The 14,663-nt window shown below is 33.3% G+C and overlaps 1 long non-coding RNA gene across 1 annotated transcript in view; it reads right to left on the reverse strand.

Annotated features, from left to right (window-relative positions):
- Positions 1-11,945, reverse strand: part of LOC149409476 (uncharacterized) — a 173,631-nt gene extending 161,686 nt beyond the window's left edge. The window contains exon 1 of the long non-coding RNA XR_016305173.1: positions 11,551-11,945. This is a non-coding gene — a long non-coding RNA (uncharacterized LOC149409476). The remainder of the gene's footprint in view (positions 1-11,550) is intronic.
- Positions 11,946-14,663: the final 2,718 nt, after the last annotated feature.

The following is a 14,663-nucleotide window of genomic DNA, read 5'->3' on the forward strand; positions in this document are numbered from 1 at the left end:
GTAAAGCACCAAGTGAGGTTCACATTACAAAATCATATTTTATTAAAAAAATATTCTAATGTTCAGTCAACAAAATTTTTTAAAAGTAATACAAAATAAAATGTCGTGATAAGTTCTAAAATTGTTTTACTTATCATTGTGTTATATGATCAAACGGTGGTTTTAATGAACCAATTACTTTTATTCTACGCACCAAGACTAAGGAGCTATACGTCTACAATGTTAGCAACTTACATTTTTAGTAAATTTCCCCTATACCAGGACTGCCACCATTATCGAGGTCCCGACAAAACCTCATTCGGCCATGCTGGCCACCAATGTTGCCGTTCGAAATTCATACTTATTGTAGTTGGCTACTTCATGGCGTAAAAAAAAATAGAAACATTTCGATACATTTGAGATAGACGTAGGTACTCGTTGTTGTTATGTAAATGAGTGATTAAGTAGGGTACTGTATCAGAACTACACAGACACACATAGTTTGTTAGAAGATGATATTCATACTGAATATTGTTTATTATTCGGCAGTGTAGTGCGGCGGGCGGCGCAGTTACAAGAGCTAAAAGCGAAAATGCTCTTTTTGCAGATTTGAATATCTTTGAGGAATCAAGGAGCACGGTGAATGGAAGATCCTACTTAGCATATATCCACAGAACCTTCGCACCCGCCCGCACTGCCTACTTCTGGTACCTACCCTGCCTGCTGGGTACCCCAGCCACTTTCGGAGAGAGAGAGAGAGAGAGCTAATCAGCAATAATAATAACCTAGCCACTAATAATAATCCAATCGCTGTTAAAAGTGTTAGGTAATTCATTAGTCACTACATAATGACGACAGCGACAAATATCAATACTTCGACCGAGTTGCCCACTAATCATCTGGAGGAGTTTTGTTATTGCATTCCGAGGGCATACGTAGCCCCCGACTTGCCCGGATGCCCGTCTCCGGATGCCCATCTCCGAATCGCCCTACCTGTGGAGGGGAATACTGGAAGTACCCGCTAATTCGCCTACACAACACGCCCGCACAGTAGGTACGTACATATTATAATACGCTAGGTTAGTTCTCCAGACTGTGTGTACTGCTGCGGTCAGCCCCGTATAAATCACCTTAATGCCTTGTATTCGGGATTATAAAATATAATTAATAACTCTAATTTTAATTTATGTTGGCCCCAAAATCCGTTGTTGATACCATCTCTAGAAGGTTCTGTTTGCAAAATGGCCGCGCGATATAATCAGGGAAAATTGAATCAGAAGTGAGCTTAGCCCGGAGCTAAATAATATTATATGTTTTTGCGTGTAAACTACTCCGCACGAAGAAGCGAAGATAATATAAATATTCTAATCTGGATGTATCTTCGATCAATTTAGTCATTATGTATTCAATTTTCTTCAAAATAGGTTTGGTTACATGCAGGGTGCAGTCTTTGAGAAAAAAATGTTTAATTTGGAAAGATTATGCTGGGATGAATCAATTTTCGGTCAGTTACGTTGATTTGAAAGATTAGTAGCTAACGGTCGGCTAAGGCGTATATGTATATATGTGAAGGTGTTGGCGGGCAGATTCCCAGTGGTCCATCAGTGAGCGGGAAGGGCGGTATATGTGTAAATCTGTAGATAAGCACCCACCTTCTTCCCGCGGCTCGGAATACTAATTGACGGATATGGCTGAGCAGGAGTTGCTGATAATTAGTTGGCTGTTTTATTGATTACAATCGCGTTTGATATCTATGAGTTAGTAGATGGGTGTAATGCGATAGCGTAATATGCCCGTCCGCCTCCGCCCGAAGCCAAATTCGCAAGGCCTTCTGTGAACTGTCTGTGCGCTGTCGCCCGGGAACCATCATTAGTACCCGTCATTGATGTATCCTTACGTACTCGTACATACTCTGATACAGTAAGGCTCCGTAGTGAGCTTTCAAAAAGAAGAAGAACATGGTTTCAAAGGGAGATATGTAAATACGAATGTTAGAGGGAGCACACTAATATTAAAACCAAAAAATAACATAATGATTAAGCGAGAACTGTTAAAATATTTAATAAAACACGACTCATTTAAAATAGAGCGAAAATCTCTCATTAAATGCCTAAGCTGCATTTAAAGGTACAACGTGATTTTTTCATACCGCAAACATGCTAAATATTAGAACAAAATTTCATTTTCGGAGTATTTGCGATATTTTTCTATAGAGAGAATCATACATTATTACGGTTTTGGCTACAAATGATGGATATTATCTTTAAAAATTACATTTATTTTTTTACGAATTTATAAAAGAGAAATATGTTATAAATGGGTAGAAATATGGAATGCGGGGGCTTAAGTAGGTACTACTTACCACAATAATTCTGTTTTCTGAAGAAATATAATCTCTTGAATGGAGAGCTTTGACATTGCCATTGGAACTTTTTTTGAGGCTACAAAAAAAAAAAGAAGAAGAATGTCAGTGTGTTTGTAGCGGGCGGCGTGGATTTGATTTGTATACAAATCTACTTTTTTATTACAAGGTCGATGAAATTTTACACCCTTGACCTTCATAACGAGAAAAAGGTCATCGTTTACATGAGATTTCGTAAAATCATCCCATCCCCTTTTCTCACCCATACTATATACCATCGTATTTTGATATGATACGATGATTTATTGAATAATTGATGTTCAAAATTAGAAGGGAAATTACGGTCTACATCAAGGTTCATATAACATGTATTCGTACGTTATTTTACGAATCTTGGATGTACATCTGATTTCCAGAACTTCGGCTATGTATCTATCTATGTATATAAAGAAGAGTGCCCTGTGTGGTTTAGTGTTTCATACACATCTACAGTTTTATTCCGAGATTGATGAAATTTTGCACATTTAAAATTCACGAGGAAGGTTACTGTTTCCCCCTTTACCGGTTTCCTCTATCCCCCTTTACAACCCTTTAATTCAGAATTCTGATATTTGACGACTGAATACTTGCGATGATTTTTTGTACGCTTGATTTTCAAAGCTAAAGATCAAATCTAAAAGAAAAAAGCTTTTGATTTTTCACTTGTAGCAAACACTTTGTGGGTATACATAATTATAATAAATATGATTTAAGATTCTCACGGCCAAAAGTATTTTTGTAATTTGTTTTTGGGGTGTTATGCCGTGTTGCGCTAACTCCTTCTTTAGCCAACGTTTCGGACAGCATTGCAGTGTCCATCATCAGGGCAGATGTGTTATTACGTACGAAACGTTGGCTAAAGAAGGAGTTAGCGCAACACGGCATAACACCCCAAAAAAAAAATTATAATAATTAAAATAAAATAACTTTGTTTAAATATAACTTTATTGTATATATATATATATATATAACCAACAGGTTTCAGTTCAACCCGAAACTTCATCAGGGTTAAAACAAAGCTTTTAGCTAAAAGCTAATGAACGAAAAAAGGGGTGTAAAGAAGACTTATGACGTAAAAATGAATGGTAAAAAAGTCAGGGACGCTTGACGAAAGAAAATACTTATTATAAATGAGGCATATGTAATGCACGACGAAAGAATAAAGAAAGGTGTGGAAAGTAGAATGTAAGGTGTACATGGAAGGGTACGATATCGAGGTCGAAGAGAAAGACACTGAAAAGAAAGCGTGAATAAAACTGATGTAAGCCAAATGGATAAGATTAAGAAAGTGATGATTAGATTGTTTGCACATAAAGAGCGGATGAACGAATAAAGGAGTGTAATGGGATTATATGACGTGGAAGTGAGTGGTAGAAGAAGTAGAGGACGCCCAAGGAACAATGGCATGATCAAGAGAATCGAAAAGAAAGAAGAATAGAACTTCAAAACAGAGAAATATATACCTAAATTCGAAATTCTTTTAAATCTTCTTCTATAATCGAATAGTTAGTTATTATTGCTGGGCGTGTAAGGTAGCTACTTAAATCTCAGTTTGTGAAAGAAAGGTGGCCGCCGCCCAGAGACAATTAACCTGTCAGTGAGTTGATGGATGGCCCCGCCTATGTAAATATCTGCCAATCCAATGACATGTCTCGGCATCCATTAGTTCCTACCTACAATATGATACAAAGACAAGGAATGCATAATCAACTGTACTCGAAGTAATTAATCCTAATGCATATAATTCTGTTAGGTAGGTACTCCCGTAACTAAACCAATAAGTCTTAGCAGGTTGATTGATTGATTGGAATTACAAGAAATTGAGAATCAAGCCAAGACTAATGAATGACATGGAATATCAATCATTGATTTAATTACTTCAACCTTTTGCTATTAATCACATGATAATAATTGGTAAGAAAAGCCTAAATATTATGAAAACAATCCGATGATTCTCGCTGTTCATCTAAAATTCTAATGTTGGTGGTAAACATTGTTATTACATACGTAGAATCATTAATAATACTTACTACTCAATGAAATGGTCGGTTAAATAATAGTTTGTATACTATGTAGGTACTAATACAAACCAGGCAAAGGCGAATAGTTATATTATATTACTGTAGAAAAAATGTATGACAAATGGAAAAGGAGAAACTAACCAAACACACAAAATACCGCTTTGCTATTGATCTAAAAAACTATAATTTAATTTATAGGCATTTCAAATATAACTGTTTTAAATATCTTATTATGGCAATTATTTCCTTTTGAAAATAGCATAAAATATCAATATTTCAAAGTTTATTTGAAACTAACTGAAGTCTTTCGAAGTTTTTCGAAACCAGATGTAGGTACTTAGGTATGTAGTTTTTTTCCTTATATAATTAATAATAATATTTTTTCTTGTTATATAGTTCTAATTTTTCTGTTTCAGATTTTCGTTTAGAAATCGCTAATATTGTCTTCAATAATTAAATATTACAATTTGAGGTATTACTCGATAAAGTTATTCCAAAAATTAAATATTCATCCAAGACTTGCAGAAAAGTGAATAGATGTCGCACATTAAAATAAAAAAAAATAAGATAGGTTTATCTAAAATAAGCTGTCTGCATTTAGTTCGGGATGAATCTTGCGATCATACATAAAGATAGTTGCCTATAAAAAAAAAAAAAAAAATGTGCGGTGGAAAAATGAAGACAATGTTGGTAGTTCTTATTCGAAGTTTGATACGGTTAAATGTGACCGAAGGGGATAGGGTCCCATTAGCTCAGTGGTAGAGCGGGCCCCGGCAAGACAAGGGTCCTGGGTTCGAGTCCTAAATGTGACCTATCCTTTTCTGATTTTTCTGTTTCAGGTTTTCGTTTAGAAATCGCTAATATTGTTTTCTTTAATTAAATATTCCAATTTGAGGTATTAATCAATAAAGTTATTCCAAAAATTAAATACTATAAAAGAAATTAAAAACAGCCTATCCTCCTTATCATAAAGAGAAAAGGCTCGTGTGTTTGATGAGGGAATTCCAGCTCAATTATATAAAGTCATGTAAGTCAAAATATTAAATATTGTAAATTAATAACAATAAAATTCACAAGAAAGACGCAAGAAGTATAAGAATTTAAAAATATATTTTAATAGATATGGACACTTTAAGTAGTCTTAGGTAATTTTTAGATTTAAAGGAAGGTTGAATAAGTTTTTATTTTGTTTATAGAGGAAGGTATTTTGAGTGTGCTTGGAATTCAGTTTTGAAATTTTAATGTTATTTTGATATCTTGCTGACATATTAAATTGTAAGTTATTTAAATGTTTTTCTGTAATAAATTGTAAAATTGTACTCCTTTAGTAGTTTTTTTCAAAATCTCATAAAAAATCCCATTCTGAAAACCGAATAAAATTATCTTTTAGATTTTTGTATTGGAAATATACATTAATGTTCAAACATTGCAATATTTTACTTTCATAGATAAAAAACTTTCCAAAATATTTAAAATTTCAAATATATAAAACTTATCAAACAGTTTAAAATTTTCACAGAATTTAAAAATCTAAATTTTTATTTAACGAATTTGCAATAAAATTGTCACTTCCCTTTTTATCTCGTTCATGCAATTAAAAAAAAACAGTAGGTAATAATCATTCCCAGCGGATAACAAAAATTATCCGACAGTTTGGATTGATAAACGTTACATACACATTACTTTGATGGAAGTTTTATGGTAAAAGTTCTTTCAAGATTGATATACTTAGTTATCCATCTTTGAACTATTTTAAGTCGGTTATTATCATATGTTCTTCCCCATCCATTAGTACCATAGTGTAATATAGATTCAACAATTGATTAGTACCTTCTTCTTAGGTTTTCTTGTCTGAGAATATTTCTAAGACTAATAAATACATCAATACATATCCTAATCGTTTTGAAAAGTTCACAAAAAAATTGTTTTACATTTAAAATATTGATCTGTATACACCAAGATATTTTATGTTGTAAGTTGGCCTAAGTATAGGTCATTTTTGTTTGAAATTAGTTCTATTACATTTATTTCAGTGTGTTCAAATTCATGTTATGATTAAAATTTATTCATAGAGAAAGGGATAAATTTTGTTTTTTCAGTGTTTAAGGAGAGAAAATTTTGATCGAACCAGTTTTTAATATATTAATGGCAGTATTTGCTAGGTTATTAACGATATTCCAGTTGGTGACTTCAATTATTAAGACATATTTAGGAACTTCCTTATATTCATTGCGCTAATAACAGTAAAATAGAATATACAACAAATATAAATATATGTATAACTTCAAACTGATTAACTCTTAAATTATATATACATCCTCAAACTGATTGGATTCATAACAATAATTCACTTATATGTTACCTGTTTGTACCTATACAGTATACAGCTATACATACCGAGTACCTACTGACAACAAATCTATAACGTATATTCTTAAATGTAAATAGGTACGTTTGTTGTAAGTCTCCAACTTTCATCGTAATTAAATCATTAGTTTTAAGTCAGTAGTAATCGTAAGTCACCAGACGTAGGCAAGTCTTAGATTTAGTTTAAAAGTAAGTCACCAGTTTTAATTATAAATCATAGTTGTTGGTCAGTTACATTTATAAGTTATAAGCCTTAGTCGTAAGTCACTACTTATAAGTATTAGGCGTAAATCTCTAGTTCTTATTATAAATATTAATTGTAAGTTGTAAGCCGGTTTTACTTAATATAATAATGTAATGAAACTGTTAAATCCGAGATCCGTCTGATTTCAAGGACGCAATGCAAATTCAATTTTGAGTGAATAAATTCCTAAATCAATCTATTAATCTGATTACAATCATATTCTTGATTACATTGACTATAAAGCGGGGGTTTTAGTCGCAATCAGGTGGACGTCAAGTGGTTCCTCCGAGAAGGTACGGGCGGAGTCATTGAGGGTCGAGCAGATCACGAGATCCGGGCCGGGCAACAGCAATAGCTCGAGAGGCGTACAGCAGACGGCAGACAGCAGACAGCAGACAGCTACGAGCGCGTCCATTACGACTGCAAGAGTGGCTTTACACGAAGATGGTTGCCTCCCAGAAACAGAGTGCTCCTTTCCTCATGACCACGCCTTCTGTCGGCCGTTCTTCTCTTGTTAGGTATATTAGCGGAATAGTTGACTTTACTTGGCCCTTTGACGGCTACCTTACTGCAGAGAATCCAAAGGAGTGTAGAAGGCCGATACTTAGAATACTTTGGATATTCACCATCGTTTTGATAAAGAAATGGATAAGATGTTCGGTCATTAAGAGTCCGCTATCCTGTTTACGAACTTCTAATATATGGGAATTAGCTGTGCAATGCTTTTTTACTGTTATTAATCATCGTTGTTACGGTTTTTATTTTTTACATGATAAAAATATTAAAACATACCTACTCGATTTTGACTCTATTCGATCGGTAGCCTCTTTTTCTTGTTTCGCAGAGCGAAAAATCAAAATTTCTAATTAAAATTGTTTTTTCGATATTTACAACTTCCAATATTATTTGTAGTATATAATATATTGCTTCAAGTAATCGCAAATTCAATTTTGTGGCATCAAAACCTTGGATAAACAAAGTTAATTAATTTTCTTCACTTAACAATATATAAATTATTCAAAAATAATTCATGTTTTTTGAAATGCTCGCCATTTCATAAATTTTATAGTTTCCTCTTAAGTATTTTATTTGGTCATTGGACCATGTTCGAATAAGGAACTGCAGTACATTATTTTTTAAAATTTCAATAATGACCATATACATAACTTAAACACAGTATATATATATTTGTATTGTTATAGTTAGCTTTAACAGTCGAAATAATTTTCAAAGTTTTAAAGGTTAATAAATTAAGACGTTTATAATTTATAAGATTATCCGCTTTTGACATTGAAGAACACTAGGTATAATGTTGGTATCGTCACTAATGTTATTGTATTGAACCAACGTGCAAAAATACATTCATGACCATACGTGATAAACAATTCACCGGTATTTAAAAACCTACATTACCAAGAAAGAAAAATTCATTTTGGACCATAGATTTATTACTCACGTAGACTGTTTGCGATGTCAGATTGTGTTAGAATCAGCAGTACCACCAAGCCGTGTGTTTTAATGTGATGGTGTTTGATTTGTTTTGAATTAACGATTTACAAATTCTAGGTATAATAATATATTATAAAACGTATATATTCAGAATCAGCGTTTATTGAATATGGATGTATATATTTTTCCCAGTAGTTCCCTTTTCTGAATTTCCAACTATAATAACCATTTGAGTTGTTATTGGCCAAGACTCCACCATTATAGCTGTTCTCTAAAAGCGTCCCCATCGAACAAAGAAAGCTGTATTTGTAAGGAGCGTATACCTCGTAAAAACGACCACTTCACCGGGTAGATCTGCCACTCTGATCGGTTGAGCTATTTGGCCACGACCCTCTCCCGACACCATACTTTCCAAATCTCAGGGTTTTTTCCAATTCAATTATAATATTAGTCTCACCAAGTATTACCATGTAATTAATATTTTATTTATTTAACTAAAAATGATAAACATTTGGTGTTAATATAAAAATCATATCCATTCAGGTATCGCCAACTTCACGCTGATAACGCCAGACGGAGAAAAATGAGTAACGAGAATTAATAACGGGACTGTAATCCATTTTCTCATAAGACATTAGTCTACTCAAAATATATCGGAACATGTGTTCATGCATGTGTCCTTTTCCTGATAATAAATGTTATAATATTAGACTTTTTATGAACATGTTGTTCGGACATCCTAATAACATATGCACGGTGTAAACTCCAGGCAGTGAAGTTATCTTTGTGATTTCTCTACAAATTAAATTAAATTTCTATTTGTCAAATTGATCTGTCCGCGAGGAAATTTTTATAAGATCGGAGTCTAAAATTTTCTCTCCTCGTGTGCATTAATTCAAATAAATGCATAATATAATGTACTACACATGATACAATTTTATTTTAAATCGTGGTTTCTCAGCGCCAATTCTAATAAAAAGTATAATAACGGCAGGAAGTGAGGAATATAATATCTGTAGGAAATTCCGGCTTAGGTATTTTAAATGTTCTATATTTTGGTTTGTATCGAGGAGTATAATATTTGTAGGAAGTTCCGGCTTAGATTTTTTAAATGTTCTATATTTTGGTTTGTATCGAGGAGTATAATACCGGTAAGAATAGCCGGGTTAGGTATTTAAAATTTTCTATATTTTTGTTTGTATCGAGGAGTATAATATTTGTAGGAAGTTTCGGCTTAGATTTTTTAAATGTTCTATATTTTGGTTTGTATCGAGGAGTATAATTTCGGTAGGAAGTTCCGGCTTAGATTTTTTAAATGTTCTATATTTTGGTTTGTATCGAGGAGTATAATCTCGGTAGGAAGTTCCGGCTTAGGTATTTTAAATGTTCTATATTTTGGTTTGTATCGAGGAGTATAATTTCGGTAGGAAGTTCCGGCTTAGAATTTTTAAATGTTCTATATTTTGGTTTGTATCGAGGAGTATAATCTCGGTAGGAAGTTCCGGCTTAGGTATTTTAAATGTTCTATATTTTTGTTTGTATCGAGAAGTATAATATCGGTAGGAAGTTTCGGCTTAGGTTTTTTAAATGTTCTATATTTTTGTTTATATCGAGGAATATAATATCGGTAAGAAGAACCGGCTTCGGTATTTTAAATGTTCTATATTTTGGTTTGTTTCGAGAAGTATAATATCGGTAAGAAATTCCGGCTTAGGTATTTTAAATGTTCTATTTTTTGTTTGTATCTAGGAGTATAATATCGGTAAGAAGAGCCGGCTTACGTATTTTAAATGTTCTATATTTTTGTTTGTATGGAGGAGTATAATATCGATAGGAAGAGCCGGCTTAGGTATTTAAAATTTTGTATATTTTTGTTTGTATGAAGGAGTATAATATCGGCAGGAAGTGGCGGTTTGGGTATTTTAAATGTTTTATATTTTTCGCGCCCGGATAGTGCCGAGGAAAATTGGCATCACCGTATCTCGCCGCGACCTCTCCATTTCCGCGTATCTCTCTTTTTGCTGCTCTTCTTGCGTCGAGTGGATTTTACCACTGATGTTATCGGGGTGCTCGGTGGTAGTGGATTAGCGATAAGTTCCGGCGTCTGCAGATAACGGGACGTTGGGCAAAAGTTTGCATTGTTAGTCCTGACCGCTCCCAACTTGTCAGGTGCTGACTGGGTTTTGCCTTACCTCTTACGTGAAACGTGCTTATCTTATGACATGGCCTCTTTTCCGCTATAATACCTACCTGACTTACAAGTTACAAAACAGTGGCGTAACTTTCATTGCTTTCCGGCACTCTTCATTTTCACGTTTTGTACAACAAGTCAATTTGAACATTGGACGTTAACTTTGCTGCGCTTCTCCGGTATTGGTGATTGGTGATGGCTTTCTCTCTCCAGTGTTACGTTGTAAAGTATAGGCACTACTATCATTATTACCTAGACATTTTCTTCATTGTGATGTGCATAATTAATTTATTAGTTTTATTTACTGACTAGATTTTTAAACGAAGGCCTTGAATTAGAAATAAAATATTAATACCCGCTTTCAAGTAGTAAAGGAAGTGTAACTAAAAAGACTTTAAATATTTGCTTTTCGGTTTTTTTGTTAAATATTTCACCTTAAAAATAAATAAATGCCGTCGGCTACAAATTAAGAATTCCTTTTCATTAAAAAATCGAATTCTGGAAAATATTAAAATTCAACTAAATGCTTTGGAATAATAATCAAACATAGCTCATGTATTTTTTAAATAGCTGATTATAATTTAGGTAAATTCGGGAAAAAATGCAAATACTTATATTTGAATTGCTGATTGGAACGTTGAAATTATATAATCTAATTACTAAAACTATAAATATTTTAACATTTTTAAGGACGAATATTTGGCAACAATTGTGCAACGCGACGCGACGGCTACGACCAGAGCAATAAGCGCGCGGTCTATCCGCCACCCGGCGGGAGTCGACTTGTTTGCAGTAGGTACTTACTTACACGTCTAGTAAATAGCTAAATTAGTTGACAGCGTGTGTTTTAAATTATTTTAGTTTGATTAAATAAAACTAGATTTAAAAAAATACTTACCAATTTTCCTCAGGAACGTCGTTAAACAGAAAGCAACACTTTAAATTATAATGTTCCTTATTTTTTAAACTTGATTTAATCGTTCAGTTTTAGATAAACAGCAATGTCATTGTTCAAAAGTTCCACAATTGTTTTATATAGTAAAAGTTTGTAAATTAACAATAATTTTAGTCACGAAACTGTTCATATTTCATATCTAAATAATTAGAACAAAAGTTATCCCGTCAAATTCAACACTCTTTATAGTTCACGATCACATAAGTTCTTAAGCCACGATAAATGTTCCGTTAGTTAAATTGTCTAAAATGCGGTTGAATAAATAAATAAAAGCAGAATATTTGAATGTTCCTCGTCTTCGTGGCGGGAAGCTAGGCTGGCGCCGCACAACGTCCAGGCTGAAGTTCGAAGGCCGACTGCGAGTCCCGCGACCTTGCGCGCGCAGCCTCCTCGGCTCGGGCGCTGGAGGCGGGCACGCTGCGGGCACCTCGCCGCGCGGCCCGCCCGCCCGCCCGCCCGCCTCCTGCGCCGCGCACCTGCTGCCGCCGCGCCTCGCCGCCCCGGGACCGCTTCCCTTCCTGTTGCTTTATCGCACCCCCCGTCATCGCTTTACGACTACCCCCTCGCCGCAATATTCTGTGATGCAGGTGGATTCACATCCCACCTGTGTTGTTCTCTCTATTCCATACTACAACGATACTTATTATGCTGGCTATTTCCGAATGTTTTGTCATTTATAATTTTGTACAGAACAAAATCCCTAAAAAACCAAACTAACCGCTTTTACATTCTACACTTGGTACTTTTTTTTTTACTATAAAATAATATTATAAAATTTCAAACACTACGATAACGTGGGCCTTACTGGGTTCCCGTGCCGAGACCCCCACTTTACAATCTAATAAAATTCAAAAGAGATAAATAAAACTGAGATTAAATAAAATTAAATTGAAAAATAAAGGCGGGAATTAACAGAAATCGGAAAATATTATGAGGTATTGTGTAATACATAAACATATATTACATGTAGTTTTTAATTTTTTTCTACCAAATTTGTTTACAATATGAAATTCAACCAACAGTTACCAATCTTGAAGTTTTAATCCTTTATTAATTTTTTTCCGCCTTGTGTCCGGGTTAAATCTTCCCCACAGGAAAAACTAAACCCTTCCACACACTTTTCCACAAATGATTATCCAGTAAATCCACATTATGTAAGTGCATTATATAAACATAATAAATACAAAACAATACAAGAACAACACGTCAACTCACCAGAGATAAAATGGGAAAATAATTCCCCGACTCCAAATATTTTCATATCAGAGGGTTCGGCTCGGTAGAATTCCTAACTGGACCTATAAATCCTACTGATCACTCAATATAAATATTTAAAAAAATCTTTCGTAATCCTAGATGTATTTAAAATGACTGATTTTTGCATTTTTGTGTATAAATTCTTTGAAAGATCGAATACGCCTAAATTTTTAATGAGAGAGCTAGGTATAATGCCAGTAGCCGAAATAAAAAAATGGTAATGTACATGTATATTTTATTTTATAGCTATAAGTTTGGTAATCAAAAATTAACTCTTTAAGTTTTAATCCAATTTTTCTCCTTGTCTTTTTTTAAATCTTTAGCTATACAAAATATGTATGTCAGTATATTTAAATTTTGACTATCCGAAAACAGCGTTTTCGCCTAGTGGAACATGAAAAATATTTTTCAAATATATTTATAAATGTATGCATTATTCTTATGTTATAATTTTTATTTAACTATTAAATTTATTTAATAGTGGTTACAGATCCGACGTCCCGTGATCTGTCCGGATTTAATGCAACTATTTTTTACTCGCAACGATATTTCCATCATCAGTTATGGATTATTCACTAGGCAGTAAGCATTAGGCAAAATACAAAACAAACATACCAAAAAATTATATATATTATTTTTATGTGTGTTTTGTATTTATATTAATTTAATTTTTTACGCCCTAGTCGGCTTTTACATGAATTAAATATAAATGTAAGTAATACAGTTGTGTTATCTAGGTATTTGTTGTACATTGTAACAATGGTTTAGCAAGCACATTGATTTATAAAATAAATAAAGTTACACAACGTGTATATTAAGTACATTTGAAATAATACAGAACATTTAAAGTTACCAACATAGTTAAATAATTAAAATAAATAGTGTAAATTATAATATTTACACAAGGTATATTATCCAACATTGTTGAACTTTGGGACGATGTCAGGTCTACCTAGTAAAACTAGTAGGTATTATTTTAAAGCTGACCTTTTGGACGATGTCAGATCTGCATAGTGAAACTAGTATTTTAAGGATTAACCTACGGTCGTTGACAGCTCTGCCTAGTAACACTATTATTATTTTGAAGATGAATTTTGTTACGATGTCAAATCAGCCTAGTACAACTAGTATTTTAAGGCTGAACTTACGAACGATAGAAGCTCTGCCTAGTAACACTAGTATTATTTTTAAGCTGAACTTTGGGACGATGTCAAATCGGCCTAATACAACTATTATTTTAAGGCTGAACTTTAGTACGATGTAAATAATGCCTAGTAAAACTGGCTAAGGCGATGCCATACGTAGTAATTCAAAATCATGTGTTTTTGGTTTGAAAATTTTGTAGTCTAGAAATGTTTCAGATGCTTTAATTAAATACTGCGAGTAGAATACATCCTGGTCTTTGGAAAAATCGAGTATTATTAGATAAATCTTTTTATAAGCCCAGAAAAAAATAATGTATAAGGCCTATGAAAACTGCTTTAAAGTTCAAAATCTCCTACATACGAACCCATTTTCGGTTATGGTTTATATTTGTATAATGTGGCAAATTAAGTTATTTATAAAATGATCGAAAAATATTTTAATATTTGTGCATCCACAATATAAAATAAAAGATATTTTTTGGCCATGTTTTTTTCTTGCATAAATCAAAACAGGTGGATGATGTTAAGCGAGAATTTAAGCCTTATCGCCATCTACGCTAAGTAAAGTGTGTTATTGATAGCGGCTCGATTCAAAATATTACACGACGTAGTACATTGTCTCAATAATATAAAAAATGAAAATTTCAAAATTGT

This window comes from Hesperophylax consimilis, chromosome 31 (assembly GCF_061612785.1).
Source record: "Hesperophylax consimilis isolate HC1 chromosome 31, BYU_Hcon_1.0, whole genome shotgun sequence".
In the NCBI taxonomy this organism is placed as follows: Eukaryota; Metazoa; Arthropoda; class Insecta; order Trichoptera; family Limnephilidae; genus Hesperophylax; species Hesperophylax consimilis.